A 21,556-nucleotide genomic window follows, 5' to 3' on the forward strand; every position below is an offset into this window, starting at 1 on the left:
CAAGATCATTGTCAAAGTTCCAATCATGGCCTCAGAAACATAAACATGACAACATGATTTAACTATCTCAACCAAAGAGATAACATACTCCATATGAACATAGTATAGCATGTCAAAACTCTAAATGTGTATTAAGAGTATACCATGACATAGAAAATGAAACCATCCTATATCCAAGGATAACATTTCAAATGAAAGCATAATTGACACCTTTACCAAGAACCCCATTAGTCCTCAAGGTGAAACCATCTCCACACACCATGAAGATAACCAAGAACTCCATGAGTCCTCAAGATATAACCATCTTCACATTCCATGAAAATAACCAAGTGCACCATGCAAATGTCAAAGATGCTTCTACAACAATAAGATCTAGGAAAAACCTCTAACATCTACAAACACTCAATAAATATATAAATGTCAAAAAATATCACTCTAGTAAGGTACCAAGTCACCTATGGCATCATAAAATCTATCTCCTACATGAAGATCCTCCAAGTCTACACTCACACAACCAATGTGTCACTACCGAGTGAAACCAAGATCTTCAAAGCCAAGAAGTTACAAACTAAACTAGGAAATAATCCTACACTATCACCCCATCACTATCACAAGCTCCCACTAAACTGTGTATCCAAGCTATCCATGACATCATAATAAAAAAAATTCATCCTCTAAAACCATGAGAATCAACAAAGGCATCAAACCATCAAATAACTTAAAGTGTACATCATGAGCTCCACAAAAGAAACCAAATAACTATGATCCTCAACCAAGAAGATATAACACCATAACCAAATCAAGAATTGAAACTAATTAACATCAAGGATGTACCTATATATCCAATCATGTCATGTCAAAATCAATGGCACCATGATCACATCCATGAACTGAGCAACTAACTCTCAAAGTGTCCAACTTGTCAGCATAAAATAGTCAACTACAATCCTCCACCATGATTGTACTTAGTAACAACATCTTGTCCTTCTACATGAAAAAAAATTAGCAAATCATATGACTTAGAGCATAGACAACCCAAATCCAAGCCACCAATTTGAATATGCATCAATAATGAAAGATTAATGGGAAAAGACAGCCCATAACCAAGCTATAAATGTAACTTGTAAGTATAGACTGCTTACAACACTGCACAACTTGTAGACTCAACAAGTCATAATACATATCCAAACCAACCACTAATAACCATATCATCATGATATGAACTGAGTATACAATGACATCAAATCTTAAATCTCCAAACACACAATGTCATAAACTCACAATGCTACCATAGTCAATATATGTCATAAACTATTCAAATTAATATATCACCAAATGAACCATGCCAAACCTGCACCAAATCTAAACCAATGTGAAGAGCTTTTCAAGAGCTTTCCATGGACTACTTGAAGTCCAAAATCTGACTATGTATGCCCAAGTTATGCCTTAATTTATGCTCAAAATAAATAATATATGACTTTTTGGCTCTTAAAACCTAACAAAATGTTAAAATCATAGAACCAAACCTACACCAAGTTGTAGTACTCTGAATTATCTTTCCAACACCTATAAGAAATTTAAAATCTAATATTCTGAGAGAAAGTTATGGTCATTTTACTAAGACAATCTTTACCATTTTCATTGGAAATATTTTTCTTTTTTTTTGTGACAAAAAATTCTAGCGGAATTAAATTTGATGGCCATCATGGGCTAAAACTAAAAAACTCTTTCATTTCCTCTAAACATGGCCAAACTAGGGCATATTATATATCAAAAATTTGTGGAAACAATGACCTAGCTCCAATGGTGAGGTTTGTTTTTACCTAGGAGGTTATTTCTACAATCTCCCTCATAAAACCCTCATTTAGATGAAACATCCAAAAAATCCATTTGTCCAACAATTTTACATGTCCAAAATTTAGCAATATCTCATCATAATAGCTAACCCAAAACTCTTAGATCTATAATAAAAAACTCATATAGCTTGTGCTTTCTTTTATCCTCTCATGCATTCCCATGGATTCAATCTAGGATTACAATAATAAAACCATAGCTCTGATACCACTTGTAAGGAAACTTGCAACAAAGAATATAACTATTTCCACATAATCTATAATAGATCTTAAATAAATACGAAATTAAAATCCACATGCAAGAGAATATACAATGTATCCACAAAAAAATGACACAAGATATACCCTAGAAAATCCTCATTAAGGGAGAAAAAACCCAACCTCCAAAAGCATCCATAACCATGTATTATTTAGCAAAAATATCATTGCAATACAACCATGGAAGCCTTCAAAGTCATAGCCACAACTAGGCAATCTGTTTGAACAAACATGAATTCACACATCCCATGACATGCTTTCAACCTTCACAAATGCTCCCTTGGCTAATTTGTCAAGTCTTGTCTTGCTCAACTCTTTCTATTTTTGCCTTCTTCTTCTCACTACAACAACTACCCTTATGGCTACTTATATAGTAGCAAGTCCCACAAAACCACCAAGTGGTATTACATAAACCATGTGCTACCTAACCCATTGACCACACATTTAATATTGGAAATTTAATTCTTTTCCCCAATATTAAATAATTACATCAAATATTATCACAGTGTTACAATACAACTCATCAAGTATATCCCATGGGAATCTTTACATGTTGCACATCCATCTAGTTGCAACATTACATAATAAAATAAAATAATACAATATAACAATATTATGAAATGTGTGTAACACCTATTATCTCAACAGGTACTATGTGCTCATATTGTGCTAATCTCATATGTGGAGGTTCATCTTAGACATATATGCTGCTGGATAATTTTCATTGTTTTATCATATGTATTAGTACAATTATTATAGATTTTTGGTATGAATTTTGGCTATCCAAACTTTAGGTCTAGTGATGAAGACCTAAATGGCTTTGAAATGCAATGAAAGCTCAACTATTATAATAATTCATGATTGGCCAGTGTAGATTTCTTGTTGAGGATTTTAGAATGGGTTTATAATAGCCCTTTGGATCAACAGGTGATTATTTATGGTCTCCAAAAGTGGACCTATCTAAAAATGTAATTTATAAATTGTCTAGAGCTGATTCTATGTAATAAAGTGTGATAAAATAATATAATATGAGGTTGGTTGGCCTCAAGGGTTAGAGCTTAGTGTCTAAAACCTTCTTGAGTGGTGAAAATTCCTATATAAGGAAGGCTCATAGGTTGTCTAGGGAAGTTTTAGGTGGTAGTAAAAACTCTATTTTGCAGACTATTATAAGGAAGATGCCCATGTGGGTTTTCATAGTGTAATACTGAACTATGGAATTCCACACTTGTGGAAATAATAAGAAGCCCATTTTTTTCTCTCAATTTGTTGTTTATTTTGTGGTATTAAGTGAAGCACCCTCCATTAATTCCACTTATGAGAAGATCCCCTTGAGAGAAAAATATCTTGTTGACAAGACATCTACCTTCAAGAGGAGTGTCTGAACAAAGATACATATTTAAGAGAAAAGAAGGGGAGGAGAATAAGAATGCACCTACTAGCCCCTATGTATAGGAGAAAATAGGGATCCATGGGTGAAGGATGAAAAAAATAAAGACAAAAGGTAAGATAAAATATTTACAATGAATATAATTTGTCATGTAAAGAAGAGGTGGTGATAAAGGACATACACCTCTTGTATATAAGAGAGATTTATGATCAAGACACAATCCCTTATAGGAAAATAACGTCACATGATAAAAAAATGTCACTATGCTAAGTAAAGTTGATCCTTAGCTAAAAAGGGAAGGAATGTAAAAACAACCTTTCCCCCAAGCATGAAGCAAGAATTCGAAGTCCATGAAAGATTATATTACAACTTCTTGTAAGATATAAAGGTCAAATGTTAGAATAAACCATAATATAGTCATGCATAAAATAAAACACCCTATATCAAATAAGATTATTATAGGAAAAAATGGGTCTTGGGGTGGTATAGATAAGAAAATGAAATAGGATCATTTAGCCCCAAGTGAGGTGATACAGGATTCGATTATTATTATGTTTCTTACAAACTAGCATAATGACCCCAAAAAGTGTAGGATGGTGTTGTGGTTGCACAACGCACACCCCATTTCTCCTAAGAAATGGGACCCCATAGTAAATTTTGGTTTTCCCAGGTCCCTAATTTGGGGTCTGAGTCATTTTTTAGGGTTCTACCTAGAGTTTGGGTCTTGCTTTGCCCTCTACCTGAAAAATTGAGATCCTAAAAATTGAGAATTTTAGTGAGAAAGAGTGATTTTGTATACCAAGGAGTGCAATAGCTCACTCTTCAAGGTGTGCTAGTGTGCTAGATACACTAGCGCAGGGGTGCTTCCCTTTGAAAGTACGCACCTACACACATGCATAGGTGAACACCCTCAAAAGGTGCATTTCATCCCAGGCCTATAAAAACATGAGACCTCTCCCTCCTATGCATTCATTTTCACTCTCCATCTATCATCAAGAAAACTTCCAGAGGTGCACTTTATCTTAATGTACCTACACACATAAAAAATAAAACACTAAGGTTAAAAGGTGCACTCATGCACACCTATCCAAGCTGCACAAGTGCACACCTTTACTCACACAATTTAAAAGAACAAACCCTTACTTAATTGAAAGGTGTGTATGTGTACACCTATGCGAGGTGCACATATGTGCACCTTTCAATAACTAATAATGAACTCCAAGATGATGGTGCACACATACACACCTTGTCCAAGGTTCACATGTGCACACCATTGTTTTTATACTTAGATAATCTTCATCATAGGATTAGGGTGTGTACATGCATACCCCACAAGGTGTGTTGTGTGTGCACCCTAAATTTTTAGAGTTTTATTATGCCCTTAGTGAAATTGAGAGCACCTAGCACACCCTCAAGGTGTGCAAGGTGTGCTAAAAAACTATATAAAAGAACACAAAATAGGGTTTTATAGTGTTTTTACTAGGTTTTAGCATTCTAGGTCTAATTTTTTAGGAACTAGGATTTTTTTAGGGTTTTATTTTCAACTTTCTAGACTAATGTGTTTCTATTTTGAGTAGGTAAAATTGATTCCTCCTCATCATCACTCGCAACAAAGATTTCTCCAAAACTAATTGTTTTTAAGTTTCAAGGTGTACAAACCAAATCATGCTTCTAGGATGCACGTTCAGAGATTTGAGACACTATTAGGTCATATTGATTGGAATGAATTGCTAGTACTCTACAAAAAAATGAATGAGTGGTCCCTGATGGTCTCATCACTTATCAAATTAGGGTTAGTTAATGCAGCCTCACATCGCACATCAATACAATCTTCCAAGCTTGTTATGTCCTTGGCAGAGAATTATGTGTCAAAGGAGAGAGTGATGAAGAGGATAATAGGGAAGATTGTCCTAGATCTAACATTGAAGAATATTGAGAAATTTTTCCATCTCCCAAGGTAGACCAATATGTAAGATTGGCTTATCATCAAGTAGAAAGGTGGTACATGAATAATGAACAAAAAGCTATAGAAATTATTTAATCATCATATTTGATTGATAGGACACCTATGGAATGAAGAGCTAGAAAAGTTGATATGACCAAAGGATACATGAAATATAATATTGGATACTCCATTGTGCTTTTGAGAAAGATTATGGGTCTACTGGTAGTAGGGCACTTGAACATTTGGATGGTACATTTCATCAAGACCATCAGAATGACTAAAATATTGATTGGGTCACAATTCTTAGGGAGAATTTAGATGAACAACTATGGGAAATCAAAGCTGATCCAAGGTTTTATATTACATTTTATTTGGTGTATTTGTTAGCAACAAGGACCATAGATTATCCAAGATTGTTTAAGAGGGGAAGCATGCAAGATGCTAATGCATGGCATTGTGTGGTATACCCCCAGCTAGTAAAGAAGAAGCTCTTAGATCAAAGTAAAGAATACAAAATAATGAATGATGCTTTCATTTTTGTAGTCATCTAGGTTATGGAGGGGGATTATGCAAAAAGGATGTTAGTTGAGGTAGAAATAAGGATTGTAGAAATAGGCACATGTTACATCTAGTTTAAGACATTCACCTACTTAAGGTTAGCAGGAATAACTATGAATCCAAATGAACTCCTAAGATATCCATCAGATAGACTCATTTTACTAGAGATTGCAAGAAAACTCTCATCTGCATATGATAGAGTGAGGAAACAACATAAGAAGATCTAAGTGTGGCCCATCACCATAGGTCCATTTGGAGTCACATAGAATTAGGATATCATGACTTTTGATTCAGAATAGGGTCAATATCCCTTGGAGGACTATAACTCCCATCATCCATGTTTTGACAATATTGGCAGAGTTCAATATTTTCTAGGAAAATAATTTGATCACAAAGATGCCATAGAGGATCGTTGGATGAATGCACTAGATGACTATGATATTCAAATAAGGGATTATTTTAGGATGACTCTTTATTTGGAAAGCAGTGCCTTGAAAATAAAGGTCCCATTGAAGGTTTTTCAACAAGACACTTTAGATTTCTTAGATCCCTTGTATAATTAGGATAAGATATATGATCAACCAATCATGAATGCAAAAATTGATGGAGAAGAAAATAAAAATATCAATTATAGGACACGACATATCATCCAATTGACCAAGGAATGGATTAAGAAGCCATTCAAGTTGGACTCAGTTCCTCGAGCAGTAGTCTTCCAGGCTATTAGTGAATAGGTTTTTCCTTTTTAAAACACCTTCACAGATGACTCTCGAATACCCAAAAGAAGGACAAACTTTGAAACCAACAATAGAGTCACTTGCACTTATCTTGTCAAGTTCTCTCTAAATTTTGAAATAGAGGTATAGCTCCCTCCTTTTGATTCCAAATAATTGATTTTTTGATATGCCTTTAACCAGAAGGAAAAGAAGGAACACTAACATTCATTCATCAACATGATATGAATGTGAACCTTAAATTAAACAATTTGAAAGGAAATCAAATGCATAGCATAGAGGCTATCTAATCAATCTTCCCATCTCTAGAGAAATGAAATGAACTATAATATTCATTTTATGTATTTCGATGAATAAAACCTAAAGATTTTATCACATACCAAAAGCTTAATAAATGAGAGCAAGAAGTTATTTCAAATGTGACCAGAGTGACCATAGGATCACTTCCAACCAGAGGAAAATAAATTAAAACCATAGGATTTCAAAGTAAATCCCTCTTTATTTCAAATAAACCAACAAACAACCATATGATTAGTTGCCCTTACATCATAAAAAAAAGTTACAAAATAAATATCCTCTATTCTTTCCCTTCTCTATTACAAATCCTCACATTGAGAATGTCTTCCCTATCTTGAAAAATGTGCAGACATTTCCCAACCTGAGAAGAACAAGAACTAGAACCCCTTACAATTCAATTTTCCCTCATTAAATAACTTGGCAAAGAAGTTTGGCAACTACCCCAACTTCTTATTGAAACAATATTCCCATTACAATGATAATTAATTCTCTTAAAGAATTAATTATTTTAAATTTTCCAATTTACCCTATTTCATTTCTCCCCATACAAGTTTTCCTTAAAGTACAATAATAATTAATTCTTCTAAAGAATTAATTATTTTAAATTCCCTCTTTTCACTTTATCCCTCAACTTCCAAATTTCCACCTTCATGCTTTGATTTTTTAAATATTAAGTGCAATAATTACTTTGCACTTTATATTAACATTAATTCTTAAAGAATTAACTCATTTCATGTTTATCAACTTTCCCTTAGAATTATTATGTGAGAGATTAATGTCATATTGATAATCAATTATTTTGCATTTAAAAATGATAATATTTAATCTTTTTAAATAATTAAATATTATACAATGCAAAATAATTTATAAATGATAACCTTTAAAAGCTTACGATTTTTTTAATTCTCACATAGTTTAGTTGGAGAGAAAAATTTAGGGTTTCAAAACCTTAGATAACATAGGCCACAACTTGCCTAGTAAAGGGAAGAGGTACAAAAATTACAATACCAACATTCACAGCCCAATGTCCAATTAGGCCGAAAATGGTGTACAGCATGATAGGGAAGTTGGCTACTTTAAAGTAGAAAAGGGAAAGAATGAAAGGAAATGAGATTCTCCTCAACAAGTTGAGCCCAAAGTTGAAGGAACTCAAGCTTAGGAGGCAACTCAAGCACTTGAGAACCAAGAACCCAAATATGTAGAAGTTGCTTAAACTCATGATAATCTACAAGTGCCAATATTGGAATAGGAACAAGGACCTAAAGAAGAAGCACAAGAGGTGTCCCCACATGTACAAGGGGAAGAAGCCTCTTCATTAGCTCCTAAAAGATCTAATCAAAAGGACTAGAAGACAAAAAGTGCAAAAAAGGTTATTCCTATTCCTCTAGTCCTGGAAACCATTCCTGAAGAGGATGGATAAAGGACGACCTTCCCTTGAATAAGAGGATTCATTTGGCTAGGGATATTAAGGAAAAATGGAAAAGGAGTTCCACTATAATGCAACCATCTATTCCCACACAACCTATTCAGGTTACAACTTCAGAGGATGAACAACAATAATGGGTTGATGAACAAGAGGGTCAAGGAATTGATGTCTTTAAGATGTCAAAATTTTGATTTGATGTCTATGGGTATTGAACTTGTAGGCGAAAAGTGTTAGGATTTGATAGATCTAGAACAATATATGAATAAATAGTTAAATGCAAAGACAAATGAAAAAACCATAAGAATACAAATAACGCATAGATTTAACATGGTTCACCCAAAACTTGGGCTTCATCAACCTACACAACCATCCGACCTTTCTTATTATCTAGAAATTATAGTACAAAACCTTATAGCTCAATACCATAGCAAGAACAACCTATCTCATTATACATTACATTCATACAATCCCTAACCCTAAGCTATCTTATATAGTATATTCTCACTTTAGGGTTGCAATATGCCTATCTAAATAAGGCACAATAAAATAAGAGCATAATTTTTTTCCCCAAAGAATTATGAAGTATGTACAATAATTCTCTAATCAATCACCATAAACTAATAATCTCCCACTTGGGGAATAATTAGATTCCACCCTAGACAACAATCTCCCACTTGGAGACCAATCCTATAGCAATATAGCTACTACATGGGGCTCCCACTAGATAAAAGACTTTTTTGTGTATTAACTCCATGATCATTAGTCAAGAAGACCAATAGAAGTTGAGCAAGAAACTAGCTTCTACTTGGGGATTGTCTTTGTGAACATGTTTATTGGATTATCACTTGTGTGAATCTTTTCAAGCCATAATTGGCCATCCTCCAAAACATACTATATAAAATGGTACCTGAGTTGTATGTGCTTTGTCCTTGAATGAAAAGAAAAATTCTTTATAAGATGAATGGCACTCTGGCTATCACTATACAATGGGTGATCTTCCTGCTTCTGACCCAATTCCTCAAGAAAACATTATAACCAAATCATCTCCTTACTAGCTTCCATAGCAACTACATACTCAACTTCAATGGTTGAAAGTGCATTAACCTTCTGCAATCTAGAAATCCAACTAACTATAGTACCTCCTATAGTAAAAACATACCCTATAGTACTCCTCCTTGTATCAATATCTCCTACTAGATCACAGTCAACAAATCCATTCAGAGCAGAACTCAATCTTGAGAAACATAATGCCTTTATAGTATTACCTCTCAAATATCAAAGTATCCATTTGATAACACACCAATGTTTTGTACCCAGATTACTCATATACTTGCTGACAACTCCCACTACATGAGCAATATTTGGCTGTGTGCATACTACTACATACTTCAAACTACCAACTGTTAATTAATACAAGATGTTAGACATTTTATCTACCTCTTCTTGTGCCTTTGGGTACATTTTCTTAGTCAATTTGAAATGACTAGCCAAAGGTGTACTAACTACTTTTACATCCTACATATTAAATCTTTTCAACACCTTATTTATATACTTACTTTGGGACAAATTCAAGGTTCTATTTTTCCTATCCCGTGTAATTCTCATACCAAGGATTTGCTTACCAGCACCCAAATCCTTCATAGTAAATGACCTTGCTAATTTTTGTTTAAGTTCATTTATTTGTTGCATATTAGACCCAAGAACAAGCATGTCATCAACATAGAGTAACAAAATAATGCAACTCCCATTATCCATCTCTTAAAATATACACAATAATTAGAATGACATCTATGGTAGCCTTTTTCAGCCATGAAAGTATCAAATTTTAAATACCATTCCTAGGGTGCCTACTTTAGGCCATACAAACTCTTCCTTAACTTGCACATTAAATTCCCCTTACCCTTGACCTCATATCCCTCTGGTTTCTATATGTAAATTTCCTTCTCCAAATGTCCATGGAGAAAGGCTATTTTCACATCTAGCTATTCAAGATGCAAGTTATTTGTAGCAACGAGACTTAGTATAGTTCTAATTGAAGTCATTTTTACAAAAGGAGAGAATATTTCATCAAAATCTATACCCTTTTTTTTTGTGCAAAACCTTTTACCACAAGTTTGGCCTTATACCTTTTCTTTCCTCCATCTTCCTCCTTTAGCCTATAAACCCATTTGTTAGGCAAGGCTCTTTTTCCTTTAGGTAAAAGGACTAAGTCCCAAGTCTTATTTTTCAACAAGGAGTCCATCTCCTCTTTCATGCCCAGTTTCTACTATTGTCTAGCATCTACCTATATTGCCTCTTTATACTCCTCTAATTCACTAGAATTAGTCAATAAAATAGTGTATAAAGAAGGATAAAACCTTTCAAGAGGTTTACTTAACCAAGTAGAATGTCTACCACTGACAGGAGTTTATTGGATGACTATTTTTGTTGAGCATCAGGTACCAGTGGCATATCTTTTTTAGGAGTCTCATCCAAAACCACATAGTCTTCTTTGACCTATTCATGCTTCTTTTCTTGCAACTATTCTTTGTACAGGACCTTCTCATTGAATTTAACATCTCTACTTCTAATTATTTTTAGATTTTTAAAATCCCATAATTGATAACCATAGTTATCTATTCCATATCCAATGAAGGTACATTTTTGAGATTTAGCATCAAGCTAGGTTGTATTTTCTTTATCAACATGGACAAAAGTTTCACAACCAAAAGTTTTTAGAAATGGATAATTTACCTTTTTACTGGTCCATGCTTCCTCTAGAATACCACCATCCAAAGGAGTTCAAGGTCCTTTGTTTGTCAAATAGATAGCAATGTTTACATCATCTACCCGAAAATGAAGTGGCAACCTAACATGCAATATCATTCTCCTTGCATGTTCCATGATTGTCCTATTCATCCTCTTGTACATACTATTTTCTTGTGGAGTTCCTAGAATAGTATTCTACCTTTTTATTCTATTAAAAAAATAATAATCTTCAAAGGACTTGCTGCAATACTCACCTCCATTATCCGATCTGAGACACTTTAGCTTCTTTCCTGTCTCATTTTCAACCAAAGATTTCTATCTCTTGAAAGTTTCAAAGACATCAGATTTTTGCTTCAAAAAATACACCCATGTCTTCCAAGTGGAGTCATCAATGAGAATAACATAGTAACAAGACCCACCAAGAGATGATATTTGAGCTGGTCCCCACACATCTGAGTGCACTAGCTCCAACTTCTCACTCTTCTTCTCTTTTCCAACTTTAAGAAATCTGACTCTTTTTTGTTTACCATAAACACAATTTTCACAGAAGTCTAAATTAATATTTTTCAGCCCTAGCAATCAATTCTTAGAGTGGAGGATTTTCATCCCTTTCTCACTTATGTGCCCAAGCCTATGGTGCCAAAAAACTAAATTTGTTCTTGTAACAATTACAGTAGCTTTCCCCACATTATCAATATCAATAGCAACTAAAGTGGAATACGTGTTCCTAATACACAAGTACAATGTGCCAACCTTTGAACCTTTAGCTACTACTAATTAACCTTTAGTTACCTTCCAGATATTGTCTGTAAACATGACTACACAACCTTCACTACCCAGTTGTCTTACAAAAATTAAATTTCTTCTTAAATTAGGGATATGCCTTACCTCTTGCAGCATCCAGTCATCTCCATTTGGCAACTTGATCTTTTAAGGAGATAAAATTTCCACAATCCATAAATGTTATGGTGCTTAGCTTCTAGATTAGGTTGTGTTGAGATTTTTACCATCAATGTTTCAAAAACATTGATGGTAAAAATCAATGTTTCAAATCACACTACACATGGATCATGTAGTGTGATTCGAAATGTTAATGGTAAAAATCTCAACACAATCTAATCTAGAAGCTAAGCACCATAACTTGATCTTTATTTTTCCTTTTCCAACAATAGGATAGGGCTCATCATTACCAAAATATAATTGTCCAAAATCACTTTGAACATAATCTTGAAAATATTTTCTATGGGGTGTAGCATGGAATGAGGCCCCAAGATCTATTACCTTGGACTGATTCGCATTATCTAAACATAAGATTAAAGCATCTTGTAAATCATTACTTGCAACATTAGCTTCCTTACTATCTATTTCTGTTTTGAAATGTCATAGTTTAAAATTACCCTAATGAGAATAGAACACATCTAGGGGCAACTACTTCCCATCTACAACATATCCTTTTAGACACCAGGCCAACTATAAAGCTAGACCCTTCTTCTACTTTAGACTCTAAAAAACCTAGGTGGGTGAACCTATTAGATTCTTCATATGGTACTAGTACTCAAAGCATAGACTAAATCTAAACAAAGCAGATTAAACCCTTATATCTTTTATACTTATGCAAAGGTCATAGACATAAAATAGATTATGAGATGACCTAAGAAATTGATAAGCTAAGTGAGGACATCCTTTCAACTCTTAAATGGAAAGGGAAATGGATGATTAAAATTTTGATTTCATCAAATCCCCAAATATGCAACAATAAGAACAAGTTGATCCTATAGTTGATCAGTGCCTTATCTATTGGGAAATTCCACAAATCACACACATACATCTATGATACTAGTGACATATTCAATATATCAAGATATCAGATCTATCTTACCAATTTGTGATTTAGACATTGGTTTTCATAAAGACCTCATTCTCGTGAAATATCCTTCTCAAATAACCAACAACCCTATCAAATACATTAAGCATTTACTTGGCTCTTTGTTCCAATAGTAAAACATATCAGACATACAACCTTAAGGGGATGTAAAAGGGTCTAAGTTCTTTGTCCCTAAACCATATAATATTGTAGATTGTAGAGATAGGAGATGAGAATTAGAATGAAACTAAGAATATTATTTCTCATTGTATTCATTTCTTTGAAACTATACATTCAAGATGCATGTAAAAAATTCGTAAAATTACTAAATAGATTAGAACTATCTATATTATCTTAACTACTATTCTTCATACAAGAGAGAAATATACTGAAGAGAAATGGTATCACAACAATGAGAAAATTTCTCTAGAACTAGAACCAACATGGTATCACAGTAATGAAACATATCAAAAACTAGAACCTTGGTCTCATAATAGTGAGAAAAATCTCAAGTTTGGAACCCCCACAATGAATTAGAAAGAGAAAGATATAGGAAAGGAATGAAATCTTGGATTTGATCTGGAAGTGACATGTGTCCACTTGAATCTTCATTCCCTACTATTGCAATGCATCTCTAATCTTTCTACAACCAAAATATAATATGATTCTCATCATTGTCTGTAACAAACTTAGAAATATCTCTTTCTTAATGATGAGAACCTTTGTTTTGCCAAAATATCTAAAATTCATTTGAAATACTAATAAAATCTTCATCAAATTGACTTGGAAATGAAAAAGAGTACCCCTAACTACATTCTTACTACTTCTAGCATGCATTCAGTCCACTATCTTGCTACAAATCAAATCAAAAGTTCAATATCTGAAAGAGATTGAAAAATGGATACCTAAGACAAAACCTTGTATAACTTGAATGGACAACTTCTTGTGCAAAAAAAAACTCCAAAAATGGAAAGCTCATTCTCTCCTAGTTCCAACAATATATAATAGTGCTTTATTTGCTTATCAAAAATGCCCAGAATCTCAAAATGAATTTCAGGTCCCTAGCATGGCTCTAAGACTACATTTTTAACAAATATTTAAAATTACCCTAAAGTCAAAACTTTAGGTTAAAACCAAAATTTATTTAAAACATGCCTATGCATGATTTGGAGGAAAATAATATTTTTTTTGAAATTCTACACTTTATTTTTTTCCCTCATTTTCCATTTGTGTCAATTAGGTTTGACTTTCTATGACACATGTCACATTTTGATTCACCCATTTTCTACTTAGTCATTTGATCTACCACTCAAGTTCCATGTGGCACCACTAGATTGGTCCTAGTTCTTCCACAAATTCTTGGGTCCTCTGCTACATGGTGGCCTTTGATTGGGTCGCCATGTTGCTATCCCCGTTAGCATGGTCGCTACATCATCGCAAGATAGAGACATCACAACACATGGAAATGTTATCCGCATCATGGTCCAATCATTTGCCTCATCATTGTTGCCACATCACCACTACCATGTCACTAGCTTTGCTATGTGGCAAGCTATCGATATGTCACTATGCCATCTCAGCATTGCCATGTCACTAGTGACATAGCAATCTTGCACCACATGTCACTATTCACTATGTCACTGCCTTGATTTCTATACTAGATCTGGGGTCCTTTGCCATGTGTCACTTTACAACTAGTCCTTTTGGCTACCACATGTCCAATTTCATTTTATCTAACAAATCCACTCATTAGCCACATCATCATCCTATTATGCATATCCATTCAAAATTATCTCCCGGCTAGCCATGGGCCCCACATGAGAAGCCTTGTGTCTCAAAAGACATTAAACTATTGTGAGTTGACATATAAAAACACTATAAAAGCTCTTCTCACAATGCATGTGGGACTACAAAATTTTAAAAATTTTGAACTACAACTCACACACCTCATTTCTCTTTGACTTGTAGCAATGAGAAAGATTCTACTCTGGACTAGTTCAAGATTTCATCCCAATTTGTTGAACTTGCACCTTGGAGGAGATCATGAAAGTGCATGGAAACTCAACATGGTTGGGTCTTCTTTCTATGGCATAATGTATCCCATTACAAATAGCTAGTGAGACAATAGAGCACTCCTCCAATGGTGAGGCAATGGAGTTTTTGTTCAAAGTTTCACCATGTTTCAAACATTACCATTTTTCCTTCTTTGGTTGATTAAACGCACTAGCATCCTTCCTCTAGACACATCCAATATAGTTGCCAAAGTAAATGAGGTAACCACAACTATCAGTAACTCATCTCATGCATGTGGTAGGAAACATAAGGCAATTATGGGATCCCTACCTACTAGGGCTCTGACCTCTTATGATGAACCATCAGGCAAAAATCCATCAGGTGAAGAAACCACTCCTTCTAAACTCCAGCACCTTTGTACCATGTTCAATCAATGTTAAGGCAATATGATCAGTCAACATCAAGGAGTCAACATGTTGGTGTAGTAGAATGACTGTCACAAAATACAACCTCTAATCATTCTCAATGTGTCTCTCTAAGGATTATCCTCAATTTCTTTATAACCATCAGTGGTGACACCCTTCCTCTTCATTCATGGTGTCTCCATTACATAGCTAGAAAATTATGCTTAGAATAAAAATTGAATAAAAATCAATTAGAAACCATCCCTTTTTTAGTGGGAGAACATATCACACATAATTACCACTCAACTTGCTTCTAGAATGATTTAATTCCCTAAATGAAATGTTCACTTCTATCACACCTTTAAGAAATATTAGCACCACCAACGTTTTATATCATTGAAGGTGACATTGAAATTTTGTTGCAAGCATAACACCTTTATGAGCATTAAGAACCTAAGAATGTCCTCCAAATTACTTTCTTATTATTCATCATGTGTATATGGTCCAACATAGCCATTTGACCTTCAATTGGTGATATACACATGGTGAAAAATTGTAACAATTAGAATCATTCTGATCTCCCTTTTAAAATCTCCAACTTGCACACATTTTATCAATTTGATGGAATCGGTTAGGCCCCAAGTGGATTTGGTTAAAAAGGTTTTTCACTTTCAAATAATTGACATCTAAAACTAGTCTTTCGAACACCTGACTCTAACTAAAAATAATTTGCATAATTGGTTTAACTTTTAAAACTCATTTTCACCTCCTTTTGCTGACTACAAATCTCATGCCAAGGGGTCCTCTGACTGGCCTTAAAAATTGACAAAACAACCTAACTAAGCTCTAAAATTAGACATACTAATTCTTTGTTCAACATACTCTTTCTCTAGTAAATCTCATGCCATGATGACTTCAGGGTCAAAAGATATTAACCATCAAAGTTGCTCATTTAAAATTGCCTACGAACAAACATATCAGAAAATTGTACACTAGTAAATTTTTACCCAATTTTTGACAAATTTTGGTCAAAATTTTGACCCATGTTGGTCAAAAGTGTGACCAAGTAGTATGTCACAAATTTTCTCATCAAAAATTTGACTAAACCTTAAATTGCTTTAAATTTCAAGCATAGCTTTGGTCAAAAATATTGTATTTCTGCTAAGCCTAATTTGTCATTATTGGTCAAAATTTTGACCAATTTTGGTCCATCCCAAAACCAAGATGCCATGGTCAGGTCCAAAGGATTGGTCAAAATTTCAACCAATTCTGGTCCATCCCATGACCAAGATGCCATGGTGAGAACCAAAGGGTTGGTCAAAATTTTGACCAAATCTTGGTGGAAAACTTTCAAGAATTGGTCAAAATTTCAACCAACTCTGGCCCATCCCATGACCAAGATGCCATGGTCATGACCAAAGGGTTGTTCAAAATTTTGACCAATTATTGGTGGGAAAACTTGTAGAATTAGTTGAAATTTTGACCAATTTGATTTGTTAAAAAGAAATATAGCGGGTTGCAGTGGATATTGATTACCATCAATATGTTACATAGATACTATAAAAATTTACTACATGCACGAATCCCCCAAAAAGTTCCTACTCATGGACTCTCTCTTAGATCATCTTCTTTGATCACTTGACCAACACAAGTTTTGAAGAGGCTTGCAATGGTTTCCATTCTATAGTGCATCTGTTCAATGATTTTGAAGTTGATGTAATGGTGAGCCCTTGTCTAGGATTGGGTGGTTTCTTGCCACCCTAGAAATTTTTTATGAACCTATCATTGCTAATGGGAGATTTGATAATGAAAGCTCCTAGTGAACCTCATATAGAATTAGTGTTGGTGTTCAAGAAAGACATGTTTTCTAGATTTTGAATATTGGCATTAACATCCTTTCTTTTAGAGGGTTGTGAAGCATCCTAATTGATATGTGAGGGCTCCCCAAAATCATCTCTATGCAACTTCATTGGCACAATTTGTGGAATGGTTCAATAGTGGTTGTCATTCCAACATGTCATTGTGGTTTCCTAGAAAGCAATTTGAAGGGTAAGCCATTGTCTAGCAGTTGGGCTACTTATCATGAGTGACAAGGGAGCTTTTGTTATCAAAAGCTCCCCATGGACATCGAACAAAACCATTTCTTGTGTGAGAAAAGGATGAATATAGTCCCAGATTCCAAATGAAAACAATGACATTGAATCTATAAGAGTGGAATGAAGTAGCAACCCATTTTCTATGCATGGATTCCTAAAGATGCTTTTCTTTCTCACTTCATTGGCACAAATTTGGGAGTGTAGTTTGATAGCAATTTTTGTTCCATTGTGTCATTGTAGTGATCTGGAAAGTGATGCTAAGGGTAGAGATTGCGTTTAGCACTAGGGATGTTTGTGCAAGAGAGTAGGGCAGCTTCTATTGTGCAAGCTTGGTCAAACAGAGCAAAGCTATTAGCACCATCAACAACCACAGATGAATCATTTAGAATAGAGTTTGAATCCATGAACCATTAGGGGCATCAAGTTTGATATTCTTAGGGAGTCCCTTTAAAGAATAAACCACCATGAGGATGCACATGAAGATCTTCAATGATAGAAAGGTTTCAACATAAATGTAATAACCTGGCATGTGTTGAAGATAGCATGACATTCTCAAAAGGCTCAAAGGATTTCATATAATTGAATTCAACAACACTTTCCACACCTATTAGATAAATTAGAGTTGAAATTTTCTTGGACTAAATTTGACTCGAGACATCAAATATATTTGTATTGAATATAATACTTCTTAAATAGAATCATTAACCCAAGTATTTATTGCATACATTTAGAGAAACACATGAATACATACACACATGCTACTTGTTTATATGTCCAATGATGTTTAATTCTTGGACAACCATCTACATCCATATGGAGCAATCTCAAATTACATGAATTTCACAAGCAATTTCCTATTTATCCTCTTTATTCCTATCAACAATTTCCAAAAACATTCCTTTAGCATAAAACCATTTCCTCCAAATTTCATATGCCTAGAAAAAAATCACAATCATCCTTGAGTTTCATTTTAGCTACGTTAAGGTGTGGTATCATATTTTAGCAATTAAGATAGAGATCTTCTATAAGTTCCTGCCAAATGTTATTAAAAAAATTGTCCATAAAAGCTTTTTTCTCTAGTCAACTGTATAAACTAGCAATTCTCTATGACTAACTACAACAAACATCTACATACATTTGAAAGATGTAGTAAATTATTAATAATATATCAATTTTCCATTGATTTCCCTTTTATTAAAAATAAATCAATTTGTCAACAACTTCCCTTTGACCAATTTTTTAATATTGTTTCATCTTTCATCAATTCAAATTCATGCTAGACCACTATGTTTAGAGGTCATGTTTCTCCATTGTGCTAATGTTTTTGCTAGATATGCATGTTCATGGAATCATTTTTGTGACAATCACCAAAATTCAAACCCTCATTGAATCATTGCATCCATAGGTCAGGTGTCTTCATTGGGCTGATGTATCTACAAGACATGTGTCTTCAGGGGACTATTGTGCTCATAGGTTGTAGGCTTTCACTTGATTGCAATAAGAGCTCATCTTGTTGATAAAAGGTGCATTATAATGGTAATAATTTATCATGCTAACATTTTAGAAATTCATTAAAAGGATTTACAATAAAGCATTTTCTTCCTATTCATAGATGCTTCCTAATTATTTTCCTAAGGCACTGCAAATGGCCCAAAAGGAACCTTAACTCTTTCCTACTAGAAAAGCATGGAAAAAATTGATATGGAATTGCATCAACAAAACTTGGAACAAGACTAAATCAAACTTTCCTAAACCAGATATGCCCAACTAATATTAGGTGAATGTTACCAATGAAATCTAAAAAACATAGTAAAAAATAATGATACTATCAACATCTGTTATTTTCCCATACTGCCACAGTCCAAATGCTTTTTCACCAAGAAAAACTTCTTCAAAAGAACTTGTCCCAATTGACTTTAAAATACCCTACTCACAAAATTATATATAACAAAATCTAATCATATTCTAAGTTTATAAAGTACTATCTAGAACAATGCAAACTGAATGTCATTGTCTTTCTAGTAAGCTAACAAAATTAAATTCAGAATAATAAGGACTACAAGGAATAAAGATTAAGTACCCATCAATCATAATGTTGTAAATATAGGAATTTTTGTTCATTCCAACCACATTCATTTCCTTTGTGATTTTTAGAGCACTTTACATCCTTCATGCCTTGTAGCATGCCTTAAGCAAGGTTCCATGTGATATTTCATTAAGCTTCAAACCCTCACTCTAAATATTTGTAAAATACTCAAAATCTCTACCAATCTCACCAAAAAATGCATAACCTTGCATTATAGTGGTGTATGTATTCCCATTTGGAGATACCCTAGCCAATGACATGTCATCAATAATCTTGAGAGCATTATCCATTTTCTTTGAAATACAATTTTAGTGATCTATCAAAGTCAATTTAATTACTTGCCTATTTGAAACAAAAGAGGAAAGTTGTGGCAATCCTAAATATAAGATGTATCATTTGTCTCTTACATTATAGGAGAAGATATCAATACTCAATGATGTAAATATCTAGTACTTGTTTGCTATAAACTTGAATTAAGGATTGAATATATTACACTCTAACTCCAATGTGTCCCAAATAATTAAAGGTGAATGAGAACTTACCTTATTCTTTTGAACTAAACCATATAGGAGAACATTAAAAATTTGTACAATAGGAATGGAGCCACATGCCCTCATCTATTTAACTATTTTTAAAGCCATCTTCATATCTCTAGACTTTGCATTCCCATAAATTATGGTGGTAAATGTTTGAGCTGATGGCTTTTGCCTTTCCTTGCACATTCATTCAAGAATTCTAACAACACTTTCAAGATTACCAAGCTTACAAAGTGCATTGATAATGATATTATAAGTCACAACATCAGGCTAAAAACCTATTCTTAGCATATTCTCAAAGATAGAAAATGCATTTGCAGAATCATCTAACTGTACATAACCATTAAATAACATTGAAAATGTTTTCTTGTTGTGTATTGTACCATGCGCTACTATCTCCTTGCTCACTTCCCATGCTTGATAAATCTTACCAAATTGAAAAAATTAGGAGAAAAAGAACATACATATCATGGGCAATGAGAAATTGCTCATAGGTTGTAGGCCTAAGGTAATAATATCATGCGCAATGAGGCCCCAAAATTCATACCATAGATCAATTTTGTTTATGGATTAAATTATGTATAACTACATTTAAAATTTTATCACATGAACAAATTTAAAAGTCATCAAAATTCAAAGCTTCATCAGATCATTGAGCTTGTAGGTTATGACATCTCTTTTTGACTAACATTTTTGCAAGATGTGTGCCTTCATATAGTTGTCTTGTTTGTAGACTATAGGTTTTTACTTGATTGTTGTGATTAAATTTTTGACTAAGATGATAAGGCCCCCCAAATATAAGTCTAAAAAGTAAAGCCAATGAAAACAAGTCCATTGAGTAATCTCTCACTTACTTTATAAACCTAAATAACCCACATTAAAAATTGGAGTATTTTCTCTACATCATATTAATCTATTTTCAAAAATAACCCAAAAGACCCTATTATAAAATATGCAAGTAGCTTTTTCCCTTTTGGACCAATATACTGATTGTATCTACACCCATTTAATTCATTCATTCATTAGGATATATCATTTTTAACTATAGACTATCATGATAGTTTAGAGTAGGTCTAATTAGTTACAAACCATTAGCAGAGCAAGGGAAGAAATCTCCTAGTTGACTATTGATGGTGTATACATCAAAGTCATTTGGAATGATTCCTCTTGCCAGTGCATCTACTATCACATCTTCCACATTTTAAATTCCACCATTCCCTTGTATACACCATAGATAAACCATTTTAATTAGCACATACTTCAACATTCAATAAGAGACTGTTACAATATATCAATTTTACTTCATCATTCAACATTGATAAGGACTTTCACAATCAACCAAATTTATTTC

The sequence above is a fragment of the Cupressus sempervirens genome, chromosome 9, assembly GCF_028749045.1.
Source record: "Cupressus sempervirens isolate cs-2001-9-10 chromosome 9, ASM2874904v1, whole genome shotgun sequence".
Lineage (NCBI taxonomy): Eukaryota > Viridiplantae > Streptophyta > Pinopsida > Cupressales > Cupressaceae > Cupressus > Cupressus sempervirens.